A 27,832-nucleotide genomic window follows, 5' to 3' on the forward strand; every position below is an offset into this window, starting at 1 on the left:
GAAAGACTGCAAGCTGCTAGAGGACAGGGTCCATAATATGCTAGCACAAGTTGGTTGATTTTACTGCTCAAGATTCTATGCCTGGTTGCAGCAACATGGATGGAACTAGAGATTATCATACTAAGTAAGCCAGAGAAAGACATATATCATATCACTTATATGTGGAATCTAAAAAAAAAATGATACAAATGAATTTATATACAAAACAGAAATGGATCCACAGACATAGAAAACAAACTTACGGTTACCAAAGGGGAAAGGGGTTAGGGGAGGAACAAATTTGGAGTTTGGGATTTACATATCCACCTACTATATATAAAATAGATAAACAACAGGGACCTACTGTATAGCACAGGGGACTATACTCAATGTCTTGTAATAACCTATAAGGGAAAAGAATCTGAAAAAGAATATGTATATATATATACACACACATATATATATATAACTGAATCAATTTACTGTACACCTGAAACTAACACAACATTGTATTAAATCAATTATACTTTATTTTTTAAAATAAGTCAGGAGATTAGACTCTGTGCATTAAAAAAAAAAAAAGATTCTATTCCTGGAACAAAACATGGGAAGTGCTCTGAGTTTGTCCTTAATGAGGGCAGTTCACGATATGTGCTATGAGGACACACCTGCTTTCATGATGATCAGAAACATGCCACTCCTATCCATAGGTCTTAAAGATTTCATCTGCATTAGCCTGGGATATTTTTTTTAATTACAAAACTTCAGTAGCTTGAATATTTATTTTTAGAATTTAAAGGTACAGCATCTTTTTTGGGTGATGCCCAAAGGTTTACACATTTGTCTATGTCACTACCTTCTGATGTAAACTGAGAAAGACCATTTTGTCTCTGGACCTCAGTGTTCTCATCTTTAAATTCTGGGTGCTAACTAGGTGATTGCCAGTTCTTTCTGTCTCTGGATGAAGCAAAAATCTCTTCATTGATAAATGATGCTGTCTCCGAAAAAAAAGAGTTCTTCCTTTTTGGAATCTCCTGCACTGAGCCACAGCTGAGGCAGAAGTTACACCTACAGCGACGGTAAAAATGACCTCTCCATGGAATCTTACCTGGGATCTTTAATATCAGTTCTTAGCTGTGCCACTTGCTCCGCGTGTGAAGTTTTACAAACACTATGAAGTTTCACAGCATTCCTTTGGGTATTCCCTGAGTATTCTCAAATGCTGAGCTGGAATTTGGTACATGTTAATTGTTTTAAAAACCCACAGGCAACTCCCTGTTAAGTTCTGATCATTAACATCATCATTAACATATGGGTGTCTAAGGACCAGTTGAGTCTTATACCAGTAAGAAAACAGGGATTTTCTGTTCTGATCTTTGTAATAGGTCTTTTGAGATATGGCTGTAAATTCCCCAATTATACTATTTTTTATTCTTGGCCTTTTCTTTCCACCCTAGGAGGCCCAGACTCGGGACATATTTGAATTCCCTCTTCCTCAAAAGACCACCTTCAAAAGGGCAGCAGGATGGAATTTTTTCTTCTACGTGTTCATCCTGTTTTGAAGGCAACCACCACCTCCCCGTGTTTACTCACATTTTTCATCTAAAGTTGCTTCTTTCTTAATTGAAAAATCTTAATCCCCTGGGGGATTAACCACCTCATTCACTTTCTTCATTGCACAGCTCCCGGGTTGGAATCGAAAGGAAGCAAAATCTACCTTCTAACAACATTTTAGGACTCAAAATAAATTCCGGAACCTGAAGTTGGAATTGACAAGGAAGCATATTTGCTGTTCTCTTTCTTTCCTCTATCCTTTAAGGGCACAATTAGTTGCTTAGTACTACAGGCAAAACATCCTTTTCAGTTGTTCTCAGAATCTAGTACTAACTCTAGTACAATCATAAACCAAATGTCTCCTTCACAAAAGATAATATCGGCAGAATTTTTCTCCCTCTGTTCTCTCTCTTCTATAGAACAGAAAGGGTATTAGCCATTTTATTCCAATGTGACATACAATCCCTGCCCTGCCTTAGCCCCACCCCAGCTATTCCTAATTTGTAACTAGTTGCAAGAAACTTGCCCTAGAACCCAGGAGTATGTCAAGAGATGTCAACTGGTGTATCGTAAAAATTTGGAAGTGTTTCTGAAGATGAAGAACAGGCATGACTGTGATGGGGTCAGTCTGTGCCCCCATCACCTCCAGAGACCCCGGACCAGACCCCACTCTGCTCTCTCCTAAAACGACAACCCCAGCAGCATCTTTGAGGGAGAGGATATGTGAATCGTTGGTAGGCAGATGAGCTGAGGACAGTAAGCCTACAGGTCAAGTGGAAGGCTGCCTCCTGCATGGTGCCTGCCAGTCCTGTCTCCCTGGACTTGGATCTTGTTTCTCCATCCCCACATCTCCCTCTGCATTATTCCAAGACACATTTCAGGAACGATGTAAGCATCTCCTAACACTCTTATCGTGTCAGTTATATGCCTTTGAGCTTTCAGTGCATGCGTATTCTCTGCCCCACCACCTGCCCCATCTATATTGTCCTGGCAGGCGCTGCAACTTGGTCTTAGATGGCAGCCATTCCTGAGGGATTCTGACAGCCTTGCTTTCTGGAGAGTTGTTGTAACCTAAGATCTCCCCTCTGGAGACTGTCTTCTTTCACTCCCTGCTACGTTCCTGCTAGAACCACATCCTAACATCAAGATATCTCTTTATCCAAATTAAAAATCATGAAATAGGTGGGGTATTTACTGGTTGCTAAAAACCCATGGAAAAACTATGTTTAGTTATGTTATGTTAGTAGGTTTCAGCCATTCCAAAGAGTGAGTGAGACCTTTTGAATATCAGGGTAAAAATGCTACCATATTTGTCTAAGATTTTTATCACCTAAAATTAGGTGCACTGATAAAATATCATATAAATACAGAAGCATAAAATATGTTCTCAGTCATACAGGACCTGAGAATATTTGTCAAATAAAGACCCACCTTAAAATTTTCTTGGACCAAAGACACAAATAAGAAGATAAATAAACACAGAAGGAGGCAGCAAAAAATATAGGAAGGTAAGGCAATAAAACACCCTGAGCAAGTGTACCACTGCCGTAAAAAAAAAGCCACAAAAAGCTATGGAAAACAAGGAGAGAAATTATAACCATAAAATCCCAGAAATAAAAATCTAGAATTGGACAATATGAACATGATGAAAGATAATGGAAGGGACCAAATGAACTTGTCTTCCTGGGAGAAAACATAGATATTGACAGGGGTGTATAAAAGTGAATATGAGCCCTAAGCTAAGGGCAATCATAACAACAAAGTAGGATGAATAAATTCTATGCTAATAAACCCATATCTCTTGGATAGAAAACTGGAAAGAAGAGATGATCCAAAATGTAGGAAATAGAACAGACAAAATGCAAGAAACATTTAAGAAGGACCTAGAAGGACTAAAGATGAAGCAAGCAATGATAAACAACACAATAAATGAAATTAAAAGTACTCTAGATGGGATCAATAGCAGAATAACTGAGGCAGAAGAACGGATAAGTGACCTGGAAGATAAAATAGTGGAAATAACTACTGCAGAGCAGAATAAAGAAAAAAGAATGAAAAGAACTGAGGACAGTCTCAGAGACCTCTGGGACAACATTAAACACACCAACATTCGAATTATAGGGGTTCCAGAAGAAGAAGAGAAAAAGAAAGGGACTGAGAAAATATTTGAAGAGATTATAGTTGAAAACTTCCCTAATATGGGAAAGGAAATAGTTAGTCAAGTCCAGGAAGCACAGAGAGTCCCATACAGGACAAATGCAAGGAGAAATACACCAAGACACATATTAATCAAACTGTCAAAAATTAAATAAAAAGAAAGCATATTAAAAGCAGCAAGGGTAAAATAACACACAAGGGAATCTCCATAAGGTTAACAGCTGATCTCTCAGCAGAAACCCTACAAGCCAGAAGGGAGGGGCAGGACATACTGAAGGTGATGAAGGAGAAAATCCTGCAACCAAGACTACTCTACCCAGCAAGGATCTCATTCAGATTTGATGGAGAAATTAAAACCTGTACAGACAAGAAAAACTGAGAGAGTTCAGCAACACCAAACCAGCTTTACAACAAATGCTAAAGGAACTTCTCTAGACAAGAAACACAAGAGAACGAAAAGACCTATAATAACGAACCCAAAACAATTTAGAAAATGGGAATAGGAACATACATATCGATAATTACCTTAAATGTAAATGGACTAAATGCTCCCACCAAAAGACACAGATTGGCTGAATGGATACAAAAACAAGACCCTTATATATGCTGTCTACAAAAGACCCACTTCAGACCTAGAGACACATACAGACTGAAAGTAAGGGGATGGAAAAAGATATTCCATGCAAATGGAAACCAAGAGAAAGCTGGAGTAGCAATTCTCATATCACACAAAATAGACTTTAAAATAAGGACTATTAAAAGAGACAAAGAAGGACACCACATAATGATCAAGGGATTGATCCAAGAAGAAGATATAACAATTGTAAATATTTATGCACCCAACATAGGAGCACCTCAATACATAAGGCAAATACTAACAGCCATAAAAGGGGAGATCGACAGTAACACATTCAGAGTAGGGAACTTTAACACCCCACTTTCATCCATGGACAGATCATCCAAAATGAAAATAAAAAAGGAAACACAAGCTTTAAATGATACATTAAACAAGATGGACTTAATTGATATTTATAGGACACTCCATCCAAAAACAACAGAAAACACATTTTTCTCAAGTGCTCATGGAACATTCTCCAGGATAGATCATATCTTGGGTCACAAATCAAGCCTCGGTAAATTTAAGAAAATTGAAATTGTATCAAGTATCTTTCCTGACCACAACACCATGAGACTAGATATCAATTACAGGAAAAGATCTGTAAAAAATACAAACACATGGAGGCTAAACAATACACTACTTAATAATGAAGTGATCACTGAAGAAATCAAAGAGGAAATAAAAAAATAACCTAGAAACAAATGACAATGGAGACAAGACAACCCAAAACCTATGGGATGCAGCAAAAGCAGTTCTAAGGGGGAAGTTTATAGCAATACAAGCCCACCTTAAGAAGAAGGAAACATCTAGAACAAACAACCTAACCTTGCACCTCAAGCAATTAGAGAAAGAAGAACAAAAAAACCCCAAAGCTAGCAGAAGGAAAGAAATCATAAAAATCAGATCAGAAATAAATGAAAAAGAAATGAAGGAAACAATAACAAAGATCAATAAAACTAAAAGGTGGTTCTTTGAGAAGATAAACAAAATTGATAAACCACTAACCAGACTCATCAAGAAAAAAAGGGAGAAGACTCAAATCAATAGAATTAGAAATGAAAAAGGAGAAGTAACAACTGACACTACAGAAATAAAAAAGATCATGAGAGATTACTACAAGCAACTCTATGCCAATACAATGGACAATCTGGAAGAAATGGACAAATTCTTAGAAATGCACAAGCTGCCAAGACTGAATCAGGAAGAAATAGAAACTATGAACAGACCAATCACAAGCAATGAAATTGAAACTGTGATTAAAAATCTTCCAACAAACAAAAGCCCAGGACCAGATGGCTTCACAGATGAATTCTATCAAACGTTTAGAGAAGAGCTAACACCTATCCTTCTCAAACTCTTTCAAAATATAGCAGAGGGAGGAACACTCCCAAATTCCTTCTACGAGGCCACCATCACCTTGATACCAAAACCAGACAAGGATGTCACAAAGAAAGAAAACTACAGGCCAATATCACTGATGAACATAGATGCAAAAATTCTCAACAAAATACTAGTAAACAGAATCCAACAGCACATTAAAAGGATCATACACCATGACCGAGTGGGGTTTATTCCAGGAATGCAAGGATTCTTCAATATATGCAAATCTATCAATGTGATAGATCATATTAACAAATTGAAGGAGAAAACCCATATGATCATGTCAATAGATGCAAAGAAAGCTTTTGACAAAATTCAACACCATTTATGATAAAAAACCCTGCAGAAAGTAGGCATCGAGGGAACTTTCCTCAACATATTAAAGGCCATATATGACAAGCCCACAGCAAACATCATCCTCAAAGGTGAAAAACTGAAAGCATTTCCACTAAGATCAGGAACAAGACAAGGTTGCCCACTCTCACCACTCTTATTCAACATAGTTTTGGAAGTTTTAGCCACAGCAATCAGAGAAGAAAAGGAAATAAAAGGAATCCAAATTGGAAAAGAAGAAGTAAAGCTGTCACTGTTTGCAGATGACATGATACTATACATAGAGAATCCTAAAGATGCTACCAGAAAACTACTAGAGCTAATCAATGAATTTGGTAAAGTAGCAGGATACAAAATTAATGCACAGAAACCTCTGGCATTCCTATATACAAATGATGAAAAATCTGAAATTGAAATCAAGAAAACACTCCCATTTACCATTCCAACACAAAGAATAAAATATCTAGGAATAAACCTACCTAAGGAGACAAAAGACCTGTATGCAGAAAATTATAAGACACTGATGAAAGAAATTAAAGATGATACAAATAGATGGAGAGATATACCATGTTCTTGGATTGGAAGAATCAACATTGTGAAAATGACTCTACTACCCAAAGCAATCTATAGATTCAATGCAATCCCTATCAAACGACCACTGGCATTTTTCACAGAAATAGAACAAAAATTTTCACAATTTGTATGGAAACACAAAAGATCCCGAATAGCCATAGCAATCTTGAGAATGTAAAAAGGAGCTGGAGGAATCAGGCTCCCTGACTTCAGACTATACTACAAAGCTACAGTAATCAAGACAGTATGGTACTGGCACAAAAACAGAAAGATAGATCAATGGAACAGGATAGAAAGCCCAGAGATAAACCCACGCACATATGGACACCTTATCTTTGATAAAGGTGGCAGGAACGTACAGTGGAGAAAGGACAGCCTCTTCAATAAGTGGTGCTGGGAAAACTGGACAGGTACATGTAAAAGTATGAGATTAGATCACTCCCTAACATCATACACAAAAATAAGCTCAAAATGGATTAAAGACCTAAATGTAAGGCCAGAAACTATCAAACTCTTAGAGGAAAACAGAGGCAGAACACTCTATGACATAAATCACAGCAAGATCCTTTCTGATCCATCTCCTAGAGTAATGGAAATAAAACCAAAAATAAACAAATGGGACCTAATGAAACTTCAGAGCTTTTGCACAGCAAAGGAAACCATAACCAAGACCAAAAGACAACCCTCAGAATGGGAGAACATATTTGCAAATGAAGCAACTGACAAAGGATTAATCTCCAAAATTTATAAGCAGCTCATGCAGCTCAATAACAAAAAAACAAACAACCCAATCCAAAACTGGGCAGAAGACCTAAATAGACATTTCTCCAAAGAAGATATACAGACTGCCAATAAACACATGAAAGAATGCTCAACATCATTAATCATTAGAGAAATGCAAATCAAAACTACAATGAGATATCATCTCACACCAGTCAGAATGGCCATCAAAAAAAATCTAGAAACCATAAATGCTGGAGAGGGTGTGGAGAAAAAGGAACACTCTTGCACTGCTGGTGGGAATGTGAATTGGTTCAGCCACTATGGAGAACAGTATGGAGGTTCCTTAAAAAACTACAAATAGAACTACCATATGACCCAGCAATCCCACTACTGGGCATATACCCTGAGAAAACCAAAATTCAGAAAGAGTCATGTACCCAAATGTTCATTGCAGCTCTATTTACAATAGCCCGGAGATGGCAACAACCTGAGTGCCCATCATCGGATGAATGGATAAAGAAGATGTGGCACATATATACAATGGAGTATTACTCAGCCATAAAAAGAAATGAAACTGAGCTATTTGTAATGAGGTGGATAGACCTAGAGTCTGTCATACAGAGTGAAGTAAGTCAGAGAGAAAAAGACAAACACCATATGCTAACACATATATATGGAATTTAAGGGAAAAAAATGTCATGAAGAACCTAGGGGTAAGACAGGAATAAAGATGCAGACCTACTGGAGAACGGACTTGAGGATATGGGGAGGGGGAAGGGTGAGCTGTGACAGGGCGAGAGAGAGTCATGGACATATACACACTAACAAACGTAAGGTAGATAGCTAGTGGGAAGCATCCGCATGGCACAGGGATATTGGCTCGGTGCTTTGTGACAGCCTGGAGGGGTGGGATAGGGAGGGTGGGAGGGAGGGAGACGCAAGAGGGAAGAGATATGGGAACATATGTATATGTATAACTGATTCACTTTGTTATAAAGCAGAAACTAACACACCATTGTAAAGCAATTATAGTCCAATAAAGATGTTAAAAAAAAAAGAAATTATAGTAATGGAAAATGTAAAATAATATGGCAGAATTAACATCATGTAATAAGATAATCTCAGACACGAAGAGAAGTCTCTTGTGATAAAATAAAAAATCAAAATGGGAGAATACACGCTCAATAAGAGACACACACAAACAAGAAGACATATAAAACTTGAAAAAAAGGAGGAAAAGATGTATCTGTCCAATATGAGCCAAGATAAAACTAGAAGTGCAGCCTTATTATCTTTAAAATGGAATTCAAGAAAAAAATTTATAAGGGATCAAAAATAATTATATACTGGTAAAAAAAAACTCACTGAACAGAAAGATGTGACCATCATAAACATGCATTCCTAATAATATAGTCCCAAAGTTTTATGATGTCCCAAAGATTGAGCTGTAATTCTTTGAGGAGTGATCTTACATATTGTTTGAATGTCTTAAGAACTAAGGAAGCATTTCAGTGTCCAACTGGAGCTAAGTGAACACTTTTATACAACCTGAGGAAAGGTCCAATCCCACTGTGATATCTTTCTTGTGCAAAAGAGATTTCTATTTGATTCAAAGGACATATGGAACATATGGCTTATATGTGGACAAATGGGTATCATTATTTAATGGCTGTTAATCAAGTGTCTAGTTGTACTTTGATCAGTCACACATGGGTAAACTTCAACAAATTTAGCAATCGGAAACAATTTTATGGTCATATTTTAGTAAAAGAAGTAAAACAGTAGTCACATTAAGCAAAAGGAAGCAACATAGGAAACTTGCCCTTAAGTTTCAAAATAAGAGACTCCTTTACTATGTAAATGCCACATATCACATATGGCTTTTGCTGCATGGAATAAGTAGAAAGGTAAAATAAATGAAAGCAATGAGACCAACAATTAGGTTGAACTATGTGAAACTGATAAAACTGATGTTTTCCTATATCAAGAACTATTGAATAAGGCGATTTCATAGGGATCAACCCCATATAAAAGATAGTTGCTTATCTAACCTTCTTTTAATGCTATTCCTTTTCTTAAATATCTTTTAAGAAATACATATTTAAATATCTTTTAAATACATGTATGTATTTTGTATATATGTATGTGTCGAAGTAAGCACAAAATACATACGTACAAAATACATATATTTTAAAGACTCAGTTTGCAAAGATCCTCCTCCATCAGGGATTTCATTTATTTCAGAGCCCGCAGCTGCCTCCTTCTACAGACCATCGCCCTCAGCTGAGAAGAGCATCCCAACGCCGAGTTCCTTGACCCTCTACCCACACCAAGACCCACAGCTGATGATGACTGGTAAGATGTATCCAAGGGCAGCTCCTTTGCCTCAAGTGTGGGTGACCTTGCAATTTATACTCCAGAGCCCTCTCCCTGTGAATTAGGCAATGGATAGCCTGTCTGAGATCACTCTTCCTCTTCTCCTTGCCCTTCCAAATCACAATGTACACCCTCCCTTACAGGACGTTTTTCTGGAGAGCCATGCCCTCAGCAAATCACAAATACCAGAAACCCTGTCTCAGGCTCAGCTTCTAAGGAACCTGGTCTAAGACACCAGGCAGTGGGGATGGGACAGGTGGCAGCTGAGTGCTTTGAAACACCAGGGGCTCATTTTTCCTTAGTGCCTCCATCTGAACAAGGTGCAAACAATGCCTATGAAACACAAGCATGGTCTATCAATTCTAAGGGGCCAGCATGTTATTTTACAAGAGCTTTAAAACGAATCTTTCTCCAAATATACTTTTCCATTCTAAAAATGCCATCCAGCCTGCATCCTACTGCACATCTCTTTCGAATTAGCAAATTCTTAATTTTTTTTAAGGTGATTTTATTAAAAGCATTACAATGAAAACTTTCAGCTAGATGGCAATACGTGAGCTTAGGGACAGATACATAAAAATTGGATTGTTCTTCTTTCCTGGAATAAATATACAAGTCAACTGCTTGTGATTATATTAAGTACATTTTTAAATGATAACTGACAGTGAGATAACCCAAAACATGCCTGGTTTCAAATGCCAGCCTGTCATTAGGGCACCTATTGTGTTGATATGTTCTTTTTGCCCTCTAGTGGAGAACCTAACAAAATATAATTAATACTTAATTTTTCAGAACTGCTTCTATTAAAATACCTGCTCACTGGCATTCTTTTTTTTTTTTAATGTTAAAAGTCCAATTAGTTTGCATTTAGCCATTTTAAACAGAATGTTCTTCCTGAACATATTATACAAATTCATCCATTTAGAAAACAATTTGGCATAGGCCAACAGGGCTCAGGTTTTGTTTCCTGAAAAATCTCAAACATTAAAAACCAATTTTGAGTTTATAGAGCTTCTTCTCCTATTCCACCCACCTCAAATGTTCTCTTCTAAAGCATCTTAATAGTTATCCAATTCTCATTAACTCCAAAAGTTGTCAGAGAAGTTTTAGAATTAGGAGCAAGGCAGGTTATCTCCATGATGATAGAAAATAAATTACCTTGATTTACTCAGAAGGATTTCTAATTATGTAGACAGAACACAAACAGACATTATTAATGAGGAGGATAAAAAGAGGTTTTGCTTCCAAAAGTCAAGATGACTTTTTTCAATAAATGTGGCTACCTCAGTAAATTTTTGTCAGAGTTTTAGATAAACAATGGCTCTCTCAGCCACTAACCTTTGGAACTGTGGTTGCCAAAGAAGGTGGTTCACAATAAACCCAGGCTCTGGCAATCACTCACACTGGCCCTTGGGTGTGTCACTTGGCATCTTTAGTCTTCAGTTTCCTCATCTGGAAAGTGAAGGAAGTCAGGTGGCCTCAGTGGTTACTTAGTTCCTGTTCTGATATCTCCGTCCTATCCTGTCATTTAACCAGAAGGCAGCCTGTGATTCCAGAGGGGAGATGTCCAAGAGAGTGGTGATGCAGCTTCAGCAATAGATTTTTTTGGGGGGGAGGGTGGGCAGCTTCTTAAGAAAACTTAGTCAAGTACCAGATTTAAGCCCATTCTGTGGAATTCTGTACACATTATTTATACTTTCTGAGCCTCAGTTTCTTCATATGTAAAATAAAGGGGATAAAACCTACTTTATGATTGTTTTGAAACTGAAATAAAATACTGTCTACAAAGGAAGTGGCCTGTGGTCTACTTTTTATAAATATCAATTCCTCTTGCACAAAATCTTGGAGATGCCTCACCTCACTCCCTGCTTTCTTCTCACAAGTTCAGATGAGGCCAGAGAGGAAGAGCAGTCCAGCAGTCTTACTTCTTGCTAACTTTAAACCGTATTTCCCAATCCCAGTGGTTTCCGCAATACTCTGGCTTGCTTTCATTTTCTCAAGCTCATCCTGTTCCTTTTCTTTCCTGCCTGGAAAACTTTAACCATGCTGTTCCCTCTGCCTGGATGTCCAGCCCGGCCCCAACTTTTGCTTCCTTCCAAACCTCAGATGAGACATCATTTCCTTACTAAGCCTTTCCTGATTCATCACATGAGATCAGGACCTCTGTTCTATGTGCTCATAACTACTTGTTTTCTGCATAGCAGGTGTCACAACGATCATTTATAATGATTTTTTTTTTTGCTTATTTGTTATATCTGTTTTTCCCAAATAGAGAAGAGGTACCTGGCAAAGGCCCTTGCTTTCCAATGCATGACTGTCACAGACACAGCTCTTTGCAAATAAGGGGTACTCAATAAATCTTTGTGAAATGAATATAGTGTGCTTTGTCAACTGCCAGACTCCAGAGTTCCTAGATTTTGTGTTGAAATTAAAAAGTTGCAAGGTCTATGCTCTTTGTTATTGGTGGGGAATTAGGCTATTTATTGGACAAGGATTTTGTAAACTTGAACCCAGTCACATAACTTAGTGTTCATTTTCTCCTTCTGAAGCTATGCCCAGTTATAAACTGCTTAGCTCAAAGGGGTGTTGCTTAATTCTTTATATATTTGTAGAAGATTTTTCACATCTTTAGATCTAAATATTTACAGCTTACATCAGAAAAACAAGTTTTTATTTCAAAGCCCCTTCAGCCTTTGAAGCAGTTGATGAAAGTTAGAATTACTTTAAATTTTTCCCTTCTCCAGCTGAGTCATAATCTGCTTTAACTTCTGTTGATTGATTTTGTTAAAATATCAAAAGAAACCTCAGAAAAGAGATCTCATTTCAGAGGAGCTACTAAAAAATGTAACTCATATTGGAAATATGTCTTTAATATTAATATTTTAATTCATTTATTGAATTTCTATAGGTTCATAGGGTCAGTTCTCCAAGTAGTTATGCAATGATTGTACCAGTTAAGATATTCTCAATAATGGTAAAAATATAAACTTCACAAATGGATTAAATTTGAAAATTAAGAAGTAGGAGATAAAAATAGGGGAAAAAAGAATGAGAAAAGTCAACATTAAAGGTGAAATATCCAAAACTTTTAAAGAAAGGATGGTCATGATCTAGGAAGCAGACTAAAGCCAATTTATGGAGAGACCTGTCCCTCTGACCATCCTGGATATAAAAGTTTCTTTCCTTCCTTGGCTTCCTACCTCATTCATAGTCCATGCACCTACCCCCTAATACTCTGTATGTGAAAATAAAAGTCAGTAGGACCTAATTCCCTCAAAGATGTGACTGTCTATTACAATCATTTTTTTTCCCTCCTATTTCTGAAACTGTGTACTTCTCATTCATAATACATTTTCTAGGTAGATTCCTCACTATTCTAATAGATGTCTCACCCTTGGCTTATTATAAGTGGAATGATCCTTTATGTAGAAAAGACAAATAATGGATGGAATTGGGCTGAAAACACCACCATTTTGCTCACTGAACTCTCATTTTTCATCACAGAGAAGTTATATTTCCTTTTTATTCTTAATCTACAATCTCAAAAGCAGCTGCTTGGAAAACAGCCTAATAAAATGGATCAGTAAATATTCTGTTGACATATCATAAGGATAAAATACATTTCAAGTAAAATACTTCATCTTTCTTAGTAAAAACATAATTCTAATATAAAAGATTGTCATATTTTAAAATCTCTTTTTATGAAAAAGACACTTTAATTTCTTAAAAAGTAAATCATAAGAAAGTGCATGTTGGCAGCTGTGGTATTTTTTCAAAGAGAAATGACTTTTAATGATTGAAGTAGTGCACTGGAAAAAAGATATGTACCTCTGATTCAAAAAGTCCAAGAATACTGGATGTATAAACACTCAACCCAATTGTAAATGCTACAAGCACATAGGTACAATTTTGACTAAGAACTCAACCTTACATTTTACAACTTACTCTAATAAAAAAAAAAAATCCTATGACCTAAGTATGTATATATACTATTTAACAGTTGTTTTTACTTACTAGGGGTTTTATGAGAAAAAAATCAATTATAATCAAACACTTATAAACATGTCAGTATAAACAGTTTTTCTTTGTAAAGTTATTTTTCATAATGAAGTTCATTTTCTTGCTGAATCATTACAGAATTTAAAAAGTGAAAGAGGAAATTCTTGCTATCATGGAGGAAGCATAGACTTTTCAATGGAGTAAATACTTTAAGATCACTCAGGCCAGTGGAAGTTCTGAGTTTAGAAGTTCCAACTAAGTCCCATTAATTTGCATTTGTCTAAGATCTCCAGGTAATTCTGATGCAGTCAGCCCAGTTTATCTCCAAGAGTAAGAGTTTTGGAACCAAACCCAATACGCTACTATTACTGATGAGAAAAAAGAAACCCACAGAAGGTTAGGTTGTTTATTTGAGGTGTTTCTTGTTTCTTAAGGTAGGATTGTATTGCTAAAAACTTCCCTCTTAGAACTGCTTTTACTGCATACCATAGGTTTTGGGTTGTCGTGTTTTCATTGTCATTTGTTTCTATGTATTTTTTGATTTCTTCAGTGATCCCTTGGTTATTAAGTAGTGCATTGTTTAGCCTCCATGCGTTTGTATTTTTTACAGATTTTTTCCCTGTAATTGATATCTAGTCTCATAGCGTTGTGGTCAGAAAAGATACTTGATATGATTTCAATTTTCTTAAATTTACCAAGGCTTGATTTGTGGCCCAAGATATGATCTATCCTGGAGAATGTTCCATGAGCACTTGAGAATAATGTGTATTCTGCTGTTTTTGGATGGAATGTCTTATAAATATCAATTAAGTCCATCTTGTTTAATGTATCATTTAAAGCTTGTGTTTCCTTATTTGTTTTCATTTTGGATGAGCTGTCCATTGGTGGGAATGTAAATTGATACAGCCACTATGGAAAACAGTATGGAGGTTCTTTAAAAAACTAAAAATAGAACTACCATATAACCCAGAAATCCCACTACTGGGCATATACCCTGAGAAAGCCATATTTCAAAAAGAGTCATGTACCACAATGTTCATTGCAGCTCTATTTACAATAGCCAGGACATGGAAGCAACCTAAGTGTCCATTGACAGATGAATGGATAAAGAAGATGTGGCACATATATACAATGGAATATTACTCAGCCATAAAAAGAAACAAAATTGAGTTATTTGTAGTGAGGTGGATGGACCTAGAGTCTGTCATACAGAGTGAAGTTAGAAAGAGGAAAACAAATACCATATGCTAACACATATATATGGAATCCAAAAAAAAAAAAAAAATAGTCATGAAGAACCTAGGGGCAAGACGGGAATAAAGATGCAGACCTACTAGAAAATGGAATTGAAGATACAGGGAGGGGGAAGGGTAAGCTGGGACAAAGTGAGAGAGTGGTAGTGTATATATGGACATATATACACTACTGAACCAAATGTAAAATAGATAACTAGTGGGAAGCAGTTGCATAGCACAGGGAGATCAGCTTGGTGCTTTGTGACCAGCTAGAAGGGTGGGATAGGAAGGGTGGGAGGGAGGGAGATGCAAGAGGGAAGAGATATGGGGATATATGTGTATGTATAACTGATTCACTTTGTTATAAAGCAGAAACTAACCAAATAAATAAATAAAGCTAAAAAAAATAGAAACCCACAGAAAAAGAGTGAAGTATGTGACACAATAGCATTTATGTAAATTTAATTAGAGACACACAAAATAATAATGCAACTTTTGAAAGAAAATATACTAAAAAAAAAACGGAAACAAAAAAACACTTCAGTATAGTTGCCTAGGGGAGGAAGGAAAGCAAAATGAAAAATCAGAATGAAAGAGAATACATATGTGAATAAATTTGGAGGGATTAAAAGTAATGAATAGATTCTAATAAAAGAAAAAAGGCAATATTAGATGAGAGTATTGTCCTACTAGCTATGTTGATGGATTATTTCTTTACTCCAGCGCCAAAATTCTACAAATAATAGACAGCATGTTGAAAAATATATAAAACTGGGTACTTAAGGTGGAATGTGAAAGTTTCATTTACCAGTTGATCAGGGTAACAATTCTATGCTAGAGATTCTATTTTTATTGCTATTTTATAGGTAAGGAAACTAAAGAAAGAGTTTGAATTGCTTTTCCAGATACAGGCATGAAACAATTCATTTATTCAACCAAATTGTCAGTAACTGATGTCTTATTATAAAGTCTGCAGACAAACTTTAAGCTGTATTTCACTATAGGTATGCCCACTGATCAAATCAAAACACCTGCTAATGAGAAGGCTCAGTAAAAATAACTGAAACCATATCATTTTAAAATATTTATTGATTGATTAAAATGGTTTGTTACATTAATACACCTATAAAATATTTACTTACCAAAAAGCTTTTTTTAAATAAAATTATATCAAAAAATAGAAAAAGACATTGGTATACTTTTAAAAAAAATGTCTGGGAAAGATCAAGATGAATGGTTATCCTATGTAGGAGTATACATTTTCCTCTCTCTGTGGGAGACCTTAAAGTCTTGCCCTAACATCTAGCAATGGTGACAGCAGTCTGGGCATCTGCACTAGGAATGGTCATGACCTTGGGGAGACAGCAGTGAGCAGTGGCTTGAAGTGAGATCTTAGTTCCCTGCCCAGGAATTGAACCTGGGCAGCCCGGGTAAAAACCAGGAATCCTAACTGCTAGTCCACCAGGGGATAGTGGCTGGAACTAGAGCCACCCTGGCTCTTGTCCCCCTTGAAAACAAGAATTTTTCAAGGAGACAGAAGCTGTAAAAATAGGCACAAAGTTTATTATTAGAGGCACAGCACAACATGTGGGAGAGCTCACAAAGAAGCTGTTTATTTAAGACAGAAGCAAGGCAGAAATACACATCCAGAGAAGAGTGCAGGTGTCCTCCTGAATGAGGAGTGCACTAGGGAGGTGATTTAAATCACTTATATAGGGCAGTTCTTCTGGGTCTTTGTTTACCTCTGTCAAATCATCTCACTTAGTTTCCCACATCTGCCCTGGCCCAGGGCCCTCTCCGATATGTGTATGCATCTTTTAGCCAAGATGGATGCCACTGTTGGGGGGCAGTCCTCTGGGAGATTGACAGCACCCAGAGGGATAACATCCCCTGCTTTTTTGACCCCCAAGGAGCCTTTCTGCACATGTGCAGTCAGGGAGGTCCCCTTGACCCCAAGAATGATAGATGTGGTCATCTTATCCCTTTACTCTAGCAGAGCTCAGCTCCTGCCATTAACTTTTTCCTTGAAGTTGGAGACAAGCCCCAATTTACTCAGCTTGACAAATTCCAGCTGCTCATCCCCAGAGCCCATCTACCTCCTACCTCAGACAGGGCTGAGAAGTGTTCTGGACAGGAAGAATAGAGGTGGGAGATGAATAACTACCTCTCTCCTGCTCTGAAGGGAAAGCTAGAGTGGAAGGGATTTTCAGAGGCTACTCCAGAGACAAGCACTGAAATATTCAAGTTGAAAGTGCTGGAAATATAAGAAATAACATCCTGTCTCCATAGCCTATGGTTGTGCTAAATAAAAGATCAAAAATGTAGGTGGGATAAGAAAAGAGGAAAAGGTGCACAAAGCTGAGTACTTCTGTGAGTACCCACTGTGAGTACTTCTGAGTACCCACTGTGAAAGTGGGCCAGAAGAGTTAGAATTTGGGTTAGACTAAAAAGACAGGGCTACCTCAGAGATTGTGAGAGTGGAAGACAGAATAAATGAGGCAGAGGCTGGAGAAAAGGTTAAACATTTGGGAGAGCGATAAACTTTCCACAGATGCATGTTATAGGCACGTAGGTTTTCTCACCTGAGGGTCAAGAAAGTAGCTGAGACCCCACGACAATGTATTAATGGGGCCAGAGAAGAGGAGTCTTTCTAAATGAACTGAATTCTTAAAAACAGAGAGTGGGTGGCACTACACCTAAACACAAAAGATGTGTTGTGGGTGGTACTTTATTAGCTTTGAAGATAAACATTTTTAAATGCATTGCAAAATGGAGGAAAAATTGGCAAAATGACTCTAGATGAGAGACAATTTTAAGATAGTAGCCTCACACACCCAGACACAAATTCCTTGGTACCCTTTATTTTTTCAGCAGTTATAGGTAGCAAATCATAATTATCAAAAATAAAGAAAATTCTCTCTATTTTTCATAGCCAAAGTTTTGGTTTTCAGGATCCCGGACTTCAAATTTAGATCAGAAACATGGTATGTGTGGATATATATTTTATAAATCATGGAACCACATGTGTCATCTCAGACCCTGACATTTTAATACCAGCCTCTCAACTTGAAAAAGCCTGTCCCTGCTTCTCTTGGCCTGAGGGCTCTTTCTGAGGAGGAATGCTCCCCTCCCCAACCTCAGGTTGTCCAACTCTGAGTTGTCTGCTCTCCACTGGCTCCCAGAATCCCTTGGGAAACTCAAGCTCCAGTTATCTACAGTGGCACCTTGCTTGGTGATACACCCTTTATTTTACCCTTGTCTCAGTCTCCATTACCTTAATTGCTATTCCTTGGAACCTCCCAAATTAACTACTAATATATGAATCCTTTTCTCAGGGAAATCCAAACCAAGATACAACTGATTCTCATTACTTGTGGTAGTTCTGTCCCATAAAGTAACTACAACCATGGAATTAGCAAATCCTGAACCATAGCTCTGAGAAGAAATACAGGATTGGGTTCCTGTGAGCTTCTAATTACATTTTCATCAGCCAATCAGACATCACCTTGTTTACCTTGTCTTCTGTTTAAAGACATCTGATTTAATATATATTATTGATTCATTAACACTGAACTCACAGCTAACAGCACCATAACTCATGCCTGAAGGAAGCTTACCTGACATGCACATTTTCTCTGTAAGGCACATCCATCACAACATTCTTGCATTTGAAACACTAGACAGCATGGCAGCACTAGGCTTAGGGGCCATTTAAAATAGCAAAATCACCAACAAAAAAGCACAATAATTCCAAACACGTGGGACCAGATGGTCCGTGAAAAGAACCATTACTTATAACGTAAGAAAAACAAAACAAAACATCACCTTGTTCACCTCAGCTGGGAACATGTGCACAGGTCAATCAAGTTTTCCACTGTTCCCATATGTCCACACATGACCACAGAAGTGCAGTGAGTACTGACTTTTTAGTGAGTAGGCAAATTCACAAATATGGAATCTTGTGGAGTTCCCTATGGCAAAGGGAGCAGGAACAGAAGAGGAGAGAATATGTAGAGTCTCTAAGCTGATGGTTCTGAGATGGCCTCAGAATTTATCTGCTCCCAGAATGTAGGTAACAATAGCAATACATGCTATAGATGCTCCCATACATGCTATAGATGTTCAGGATTAGCTGACCTAGAGCCAATGAAGTCATATCATGCAGGTGAAGAAAGAAAGATGCAGTGATGTATTATAGGATTGATGGTCATGTACCAGCCAGAACTGAGGACACCCCAAAGGATATCTGCATCCACATATAACAGAGGAAGGTCAGAGACCTCCTGGTACCCTGAGGTTTGGGTTTCTAATAAGGTTGTGCTAGGAGCATTTGTTTTAGGGTTAGTGGTAGAGTTTTTAGTAGTGTTATACGTTTTAGAGAGTGAGAAGGTGGAGATTGTGTTTGAGTTTAATGGGTTGGGAGATTGGGTTGTTTACAATATAGGGGATTTTGGGTCTTTTAATGAGGAAGCTACGGGAATTGCTGCTTTATACAGTTATGGTACTTGATTGGTGATTGTTACAGGTTGGTCATTTTTTATTGGTATTGTGGTTATTGTGGAGATTACTCGGAGTAATTAAATAAGAGCATACCAAGGGTAATAGTGATAAGGAAATATCAAAAGTAGAGTTTGATAAGGGCTTGTTGGTTTGAGGTTAGTATGGAAGCCTTTAGTTGAATAAAGGCTGTAGTTTTTGGTAAGATGATTTCTAGTCAGGTTAGGTTTAGTAGGGAGGTTGCTAGTTTTTGGCTTATTGATAGGTTTAGGTGAGGGGGTAGGCGATGTATGATTGTGGAGAAATATCCTAATGGAGTGGAGAATTTAGTGGAGTTTGAGGGGTGTATATATTTTAAGTTTTGTGTTTTGAGGTTGATTTCGAATGCAAGAATAAAGCCTAAGGTCGTTATTATGAGAGCGTTTAGTTTTAGGTGTAAGGGTATGGTTATTAAGGGCGTGGTCACTGGAGGAATGTTGTTGGATAGAATGAATCCAGCGAAGATGCTTCTGATTAATAGGCGTTTGATAGGGTTGGTTAATAGGGGATTGTTTTCATTAATGTTCATGGAGGAGGGAAGCGAGGTTGTCCTAGTAGTGTGAAGAAGATGATGCGAGTGCTATAGATAGCTGTGAGGGAGGTAGCGGTTAGAGTTAACAATAGGGCGCAGGCGTTGTTATAAGAAGTGGCGGCTTCAGTGATGGTCTTTAGAGTAGAACCCAGTGAGGAATGGTATTCCTGTTAGTGCCAGACAGCCAATGATAAGGGCAGTCGTGGTGAAGGGAAGGGCTTTGTATAGTCCGTCCATTTTTCGAATGTCTTGTTCGTTGTTTAGGTTATGGATGATAGAGCCGGAACATAAGAATAATATAGCTTTGAAGAAGGCGTGTGTGCAAATGTGTAGAAATGCTAGGTAAGGCTGGTTGAGACCAATTGTTACTATCATTAAGCCTAGTTGGCTGGAGGTGGAAAAAGCAATAACTTTTTTGATATCGTTTTGGGTGAGGGTGCAAATGGCTGTGAATAACGTGGTGAGGGCGCCCAGAGAAAGAGTTATTGTTTGAATGAGTCTGTTGTTTTCTATTAGAGGGTGGAAGCGGATAAGTAGGAAAATTCCTGCTACAACTATTGTGCTTGAGTGGAGTAGGGCTGAGACTGGGGTGGGACCTTCTATTGCTGAAGGGAGTCAGGGGTGAAGTCCGAATTGGGCTGATTTTCCAGCTGCGGCTAGTACGAGTCCTATGAGAGGAAGGTTTAAGGAGTTTTGGTTGAGTATGAAGATTGTTGTAAATCTCAAGTGTTTATGTTAGATAGAAATCATGCTATTGACATAAGGAATCCGATATCTCTGATGTGATTATATAAGCTTGAAGGGTGGCTGTGTTTGCGTCTGTCCATCCGAATCATCAGCCAATGAGTAAGAAGGATATAATGCCTACTCCTTCTCATCCAATGAAGAGTTGTAAGAGATTGTTAGCTGTGATGAGGATAAGTATAGTGATGAGGAAGAGGAGCAGGTATTTGAAGAATTGGTTGATGTGGGGGTCAGAGTGTATATATCATATTGAGAATTCTATGATAGATCATGTGATGAGCAGTGCCAAGGGCATGAACATGAGTGAAAAGTAGTCTATTTTGAAGCTAAGTGTTAGTTTAAGGGTTTGGATGGTAATTCAGTGTCAATTTGAAATAAGTGCTTCTTGGTTTGTGTGAAGATATATTATTGTTGGGATTAGGCTAGTGAAGAAGGTGGAAAGGACAATATTTTTTACATAGTGTTGGTACTTGTTGCTTTTGTAGAGGTTTGTGTTGGATATTATGATTGCGGCAGTTAAGATTAGTAATGTGAGTAAAGCAGAGGAAGTGAATAGGTTTATTACTTTTATTTGGAGTTGCACCAATTTTTTGGTCCCTAAGACCAATGGATAACTGTTATCCTTTAAAAGTTTGAAAAAGTCACATTGTTAGGTGTGGAGGCATGAGTTAGCAGTTCTTGCAATACTTTTTCGGTAAATAAGAAGTTTTGGTCTTCTGTCACTAGTTTCAGAAACTAGTGTTTTTCTTAAACCATATTTACAGTAAAGGGGACCTAGGACAATTTTGGGGTTTAGTGATAGAAGTAGTAGGAGAATGACGTGTAGGGCTACTAAAGCGTGTTCTCGTGTGAAGGAGGGGGTGAGGTTGTTGATATGGTGAGTATGTTTGCCGCGTTGTGTTGTGATTAGCATATACAGGGAGTAGAGGGCGCTGATTACAATATTTGTTCCTATTAGGATAATAGTGAGGTTTGATCATGAGAAGGCTGATATAACCACGAGTAGTTCTCCGATCAGGTTGATGGTGGGGGGTAGAGCGAGGTTTGTGAGGCTTGCTAGTAGTCATCAGGTGGCTATTAGTGGGAGAAAGATCTGTGGGCCTCGTGCTAGGATTATGGTTCGGCTGTGGATTCGTTCATAGTTTGAGTCTGCCAGGCAGAATAGTACAGAGGATGTGAGGCCATGGGCGATTATTAGAGCGGTAGCTCCTATGTGACTTCAGGGGGTTTGGATAAGGATAGCTGCGATAACGAGTGCTATGTAGCTAACTGAGGAGTATGGGATGAGTGATTTTAGGTCTGTTTGACATAAGCAGATAGAGCTGGTTATGATTATTCCTCACAAGGAGAGCATGAGGAAAGGGTAGGCTACATGTTCTTTCAAAGGGTTAAGCATTGATGTAATTCGTAGTACGCCGTAGCCTCCAAGTTTTAGTAGTACAGCTGCAAGGACTATTGAACCTGCGATAGGGGCTTCTATGTGTGCTTTGGGTAGTCAAAGGTGTAGTCCGTACAGAGGTATTTTTACTAGGAAAGCTATTAAACAGGCTAGTCATATGAGGATGTTGGATCAGGAAGTGGATAGTGGTTGGGCTCAGTGTTGTAATAATAGGAAATTTAGAGATCCTGTTGTATTTTGCAGATATGTTAATGTTACTAATAAAGGGAGGGATCCGATTAGTGTGTAGAATAGGAAGTAGAGTCCTGCATTGAGTCGCTCTGTTTGGTTACCTCAGGGAGTAATAATAATGAGAGTGGGGATTAGTGCAGCTTCAAATATGATGTAGAATAGGATTAGTTCTGTGGCGGTGAATGTTATAATTAGGAGTGTTTGTAATGTAATCAGTACTGGAATGTAAAGCTTTTTTCAGACGGTGGGATCGGCTTGCTATTAGTATCAAGGGAAGGAGTCATATTGTTAGGATTAGGAGCGGTGTGGAGAGGGGGTCGAAGAAGAATGTTAAGGAGCAATTAAGGCTGTTGTTGAGTTGATTGAGGAGGAGTAGGCTTGTAAAGCTGATTAGTAGGCTATGAGTTGTGGAACTAATTCAGATAAAGTTGCTTTTTGATAGTCAGGTTAGGGGTATTAGTATGATAGTGGGAATGATGAATTTTAACATTGGAGGAGATTGGGGCTTTGTACGTAGTCAAGTGCTGTATGTGTCGGAGATTATGACTAGCAGGGCTAGTCTAATGGCTGCTTCACAGGCTGTGAATACTAGGAGAATAATTGGTATCATGCTGGCCAAGGTGAAGTGTGAATTTAGGATTGTGAGGGCTGCTAGGATGAAGAGCGATACCATTATACCCTCTAGACAGAGTAGTGCGCATAGTAGGTGGGATCGGTATATTAATAGGCCTACAAGAGATATGGTGAAGGCTATTAGGATATTTATATGGATTAGAGACATTCGGTAATTGTGAGTTTGAATCACAGTCTAGTGGGTCGAAATCACTTGTTTTGTTTTAAACTAAGTACCATATTTGTCTCATTCTAAGCCCTTTTGGGTTCATTTGTAGGCTAAACTGGCTGCTAGTAGGGAGATTAAGAATAAGGTTATAGTAAGTATCGTGCTTAGGTTGTTTGTTTGGGTTGCTCAGGGGAGGGGAAGTAGGAGGGCGATTTCCAAGTCAAAGAGAAGAAAGGTAATTGCTACCAGAAAGAATTTTATGGAGAAAGGTAGGCGGGCAGATCCTATAGGGTCAAATCCGCATTCATAGGGGCTTGTTTTTTCTGCATACATGTTTAGTTGAGGGAGTCAAAAAGCGATAAATACGAATAGTAAGGCTAGTGTTGTATTTGTTAGTAGTCTTAATAGGAGATTTATTGTTCTTTTTCGGAGTGTACCAAAACTAACTGATTGGAAGTCAGTTGTACTTATTAATATTAAAAGGACTATGAACCTCATCAATAGATAGATACGTAGAGAAATAGTCATACGACGTCTACGAAATGTCAGTATCAAGCAGCGGCTTCGAAACCGAAGTGGTGATTTGAGGTGAAGTGAAATTTTATTTGGCGTATGAAACAAATGATGAGAAAAGTGGATCTGATGATGACGTGTAGTCCATGGAAGCCTGTGGCCACAAAGAAAGTAGACCCGTAGATTCTGTCTGAGATTGTGAATGGGGCTTCGTAGTATTCTGATGCTTGGAGTAGGGTAAAATAAAGGCCGAGTATGATTGTGATGAAAAGGGCTTGAAGTATATGTTTGCGGCTTCCTTCTATGAGACTGTGATGGGCTCAGGTGACAGATACGCCAGAGGCTAGTAATACAGAGGTGTTAAGGAGTGGGACTTCTAAAGGGTTTAAGGGGTGGATGCCTATTGGTGGCCAGCATCCGCCTAGTTCGGGAGTGGGGGCAAGGCTTGAGTGGTAAAAGGCTTTAAAAAAGCCTGTGAAAAATAGGACTTCTGATAAGATGAATAAGATTATTCGGTATCGAAGTCCTTTTTGGACGGTTGTTGTGTGGTGGCCCTGGAAAGTGTTTTCTCGGATGATGTCTTGCCATCATTGGCACATTGTTAGGAAGTTTGTGAGTAAGCCCAAGATTAGTAGAATTATTGAGTTGAAGTGGAATCATATGATTAGACCTGATGTTATAAGAAATGCTGAGAGAGCTCCTGCGAGGGGCCAAGGACTGGGGTTTACTATGTGGTGTGAGTGGGTTTGGTGGGTCATTATGTATTGTCATGCAGGTATAAGCTTACTAGGAGAGTGAATATGTAGGCTTGAATTAAGGTGACAGTGAATCCGAGGATGGTTAACAGAGTAAGGATGGAGAATGTGATGAGAGCTGTGAGTAGGCTGGTGCTTATTAGTGCAAGAGTTGTTTTTCCAATTAGATGTAATAATAAGTGGCCTGCTGTAATATTGGCGGTTAGTCATATGGCTAGTGCTACTGGTTGAATAAGTAGGCTAATAGTTTCAATAATTACTAATATGGGAATGAGGAAAGTGGGTGTGCCTTGTGGTAGAAAGTGGGCTAAGGATGTTTTTGCTTTGTTGCGGAAACCTGTAATAACGGTGCCAGCTCATAGAGGAATAACCATTCCTATGTTTATTGAGAGTTGTGTGGTAGGTGTAAATGAGTGGGGTAATATTCCAAGAAGATTTGTGGAGGCAATAAATAGGAGAGGTGAGATAAGTATTAGAGATCAGGTTTGTCCTTTAAGGTTATGTGTATTTATTAACTGTTTTGATGTAAGTTTAGTTAGTCATTGTTGAATGGAAATTGTGAGATTGTTAATTAGTCGATTTGGTGCTGGGAATAACATAGTGGGGAATATAATAATTAGAGTGGTGATAAGGATGCCCAGTATTACTGAGACCGTGAAAGGGGTAAATAGATTTTCGTTCATATAATGTTTCAAGGGGTTTGTTGTTTTTGTGTTTTGGTGAATATTAATTTGGGGTTGGGGGAGTAGAAATGTTTTGAGATTTTTAGTTGGAATAGTGTGAAGAGGGTTAGGAATATAGATAGGATAGTAAGGAGTCACGTTGATGTATCTAGTTGTGGCATGTCATTAAGGGGAGCTTTGGCTCTCAATCTTTAACTTAAAAGGTTAACGCTAGTTTAGCTTCTTAATGAGATTATAGTATGGATGCAGATCATTTTTCAAAGTTCTCTAAGGGTACTAGCTCGAGAACAATTGGTATAAAACTATGATTTGAGCCACAGATTTCTGAACATTGCCCGTAGAATAAGCCTGGTCGTGTTGATATTAAGGTTGTTTGGTTTAGGCGTCCAGGGATTGCATCTGTTTTTAGGCCTAGGGAGGGCACAGCTCATGAGTGTAGCACATCTTCGGAGGAGACTAGTATTCAGATTGTTATTTGTATAGGTAAGACTATTCGATTGTCCACTTCTAGTAGTCGTAGTTCTCCTGGTTTTAGGTCTGATGTTGGGATTATGTAAGAGTCGAAGTTTAGGTCTTCATAGTCGGTGTATTCGTAGCTTCAGTATCATTGGTGGCCTATTGTTTTTACAGTAAGAGAAGGGTTATTAATTTCATCTATTATGTAGAGGATTCATAGGGAGGGTAAGGCAATTAGAATTAAAATGGTGGCTGGGAGGATAGTTCAAACCGTCTCTACTTCTTGGGCGTCTATTGTGCTGGTATGTGTTAGTTTGGTTGTAAGTATTATGGTGATGATATAGAGGTCCAGGGAGCTAATTAGGAAAATAATTATTAATGTATGATCATGGAAGTGTAGGAGTTCTTCTATAATGGGTGATGTTGCATCTTGGTAGCCTAGATGAAAGGGATATGCCATGGAGATATACAGAATTTTCACTTGTGACTTAACTTTGACAAAGTTATGTAAGGCTTTACTAATATCTCATTTATAAAGAAAGACATAGTGGTTATGGTGTTGGCTTGAAACCAATTAGAGAGGATTCAATTCCTTCCTTTCTTGATCATTTTGGGTTGACATATGCTGGTTCTTCAAATGTATGATAGGGTGGAGGACATCCATTTAAGTCATTCAAGGTTTGTGGAGGTGAGGTCTACTGTTAATACTTCTCGTTTGGATGTAAATGCTTCTCAGGTAATGAAAATTATTAGTATAACTGCTGTTAGTGAGATGAAAGAGCCTATTGATGAAATAGTGTTTCATGTTGTGTAGACATCTGGGTAGTTGGAGTACCATCGAGGTATGCTGGATAAACCTAAGAAATGTTGTGGGAAGAATGTTAGGTTTATACCTACGAATATAATTATAAAGTGGATTTTCGCTCATGTTGAGTTAAGTGTGTATCCTGAGAATAGTGGGAATCAGTGGACAAACCCTCCTATGACGGCAAAGACAGCTCCTATTGAAAGTACGTAGTGAAATTGGGCAACTACGTAGTAGGTATCATGGAGAACAATATCTAGTGATGAATTAGCTAGAACAATGCCAGTTAGGCCACCTACTGTGAAGAGGAAAATAAAACCTAGGGCTCATATTAGAGCGGGGGATCATTTAATATTCCCTCCGTGAAGTGATGCTAATCAACTAAAGACTTTTACTCCTGTGGGGATAGCAGTGATTATAATGGCTGATGTAAAATATGCTCGCGTGTTATGTCTATACCAACCGTGAATATATGGCGAGCCCATACGATAAAAGCCTAAGAACCCGATAGACACTATGGCTCAGACTATTCCCAAATACCTGAAAGGTTCTTTTTTTCCTGAGTAGTAAGTTACAATGTGTGAAATTATTCCAAAGCCAGGTAGGATTAGAATATATACTTCGGCGTGGCCAAAGAATCAAAATAGGTGCTGATACAGGATTGGGTCTCCTCCTCCTGCAGGGTCAAAGAAGGTTGTGTTTAGGTTCCGGTCAGTTAATAGTGTGGTAATTCCGGCTGCTAAGACGGGTAGTGATAATAGGAGTAATACTGCTGTGACTAGGACTGATCATACGAAGAGGGGTGTTTGGTATCGGATTATAGCGGGTGGTTTTATGTTAATGATAGTTGTAATGAAATTGATAGCTCTGAGGATTGAGGATACACCGGCTAGGTGTAGGGAGAAAATGGTAAGGTCTACTGAGGCTCCTGCATGTGCTAGGTTTCCGGCTAAAGGGGGATATACAGTTCAGCCTGGGCCCGCACCAGCTTCAACCATTGAGGATGCTTTTAGAAATAGGAAGGAAGGAGGAAGTAGTCAGAAGCTTATGTTGTTTATACGGGGAAAAGCTATGTCAGGTGCTCCAATTATTAAGGGAACTAGTCAGTTTCCAAACCCACCGATTATGATAGGTATGACTATGAAAAAAATTATCACGAAGGCATGGGCTGTTACTAGTACATTATAAACTTGGTCGTCTCCAATTAGTGTGCCAGGTTGACCTAGTTTAGCGCGAATTAATAAGCTTAGGCCAGTGCCTACTATTCCTGCTCAGGCACCAAATAACAGGTATAAGGTGCCAATGTCTTTGTGGTTAGTTGAGAATAGTCAGCGATTTATGAACATAGGTAAAATGGCCGAGTAGGTATTAGACTGTAAATCTGAAGACAGAGGTAGAGTCCTTTTTTTGCCAAGTCCTGTGGTGAATGATCATTTTGAATTGCAAATTCAAGGAAGCAGCTTCAATCC

General features: G+C 38.2%; 1 protein-coding gene, 1 long non-coding RNA gene and 1 pseudogene across 4 annotated transcripts in view; 1 reads left to right on the forward strand and 2 right to left on the reverse strand.

The window, feature by feature from the left end:
- The window catches only part of MLIP (muscular LMNA interacting protein), a 164,826-nt gene that overhangs the window by 6,069 nt on the left and 130,925 nt on the right, over positions 1 to 27,832 (reverse strand). The window lies entirely within an intron of this gene.
- LOC116762620 lies at positions 1,047 to 27,567 on the forward strand. 3 transcript variants are annotated; one of them, XR_004352303.1, is made up of 4 exons: positions 1,047 to 1,058; positions 11,696 to 11,703; positions 21,832 to 21,835; positions 26,228 to 26,804. It is a non-coding gene; the product is annotated as an uncharacterized LOC116762620 (long non-coding RNA). The 3 variants fall into 3 exon arrangements; XR_004352304.1 differs by lacking the exons at positions 21,832 to 21,835; positions 26,228 to 26,804 and adding an exon at positions 27,108 to 27,567; XR_004352302.1 differs by lacking the exons at positions 1,047 to 1,058; positions 11,696 to 11,703; positions 21,832 to 21,835 and adding exons at positions 16,725 to 16,734; positions 22,888 to 22,891.
- On the reverse strand, positions 24,422 to 25,102 carry LOC116762619 (annotated as a pseudogene).

This window comes from Phocoena sinus, chromosome 11 (genome assembly GCF_008692025.1).
Source record: "Phocoena sinus isolate mPhoSin1 chromosome 11, mPhoSin1.pri, whole genome shotgun sequence".
Classification (NCBI taxonomy): Eukaryota; Metazoa; Chordata; class Mammalia; order Artiodactyla; family Phocoenidae; genus Phocoena; species Phocoena sinus.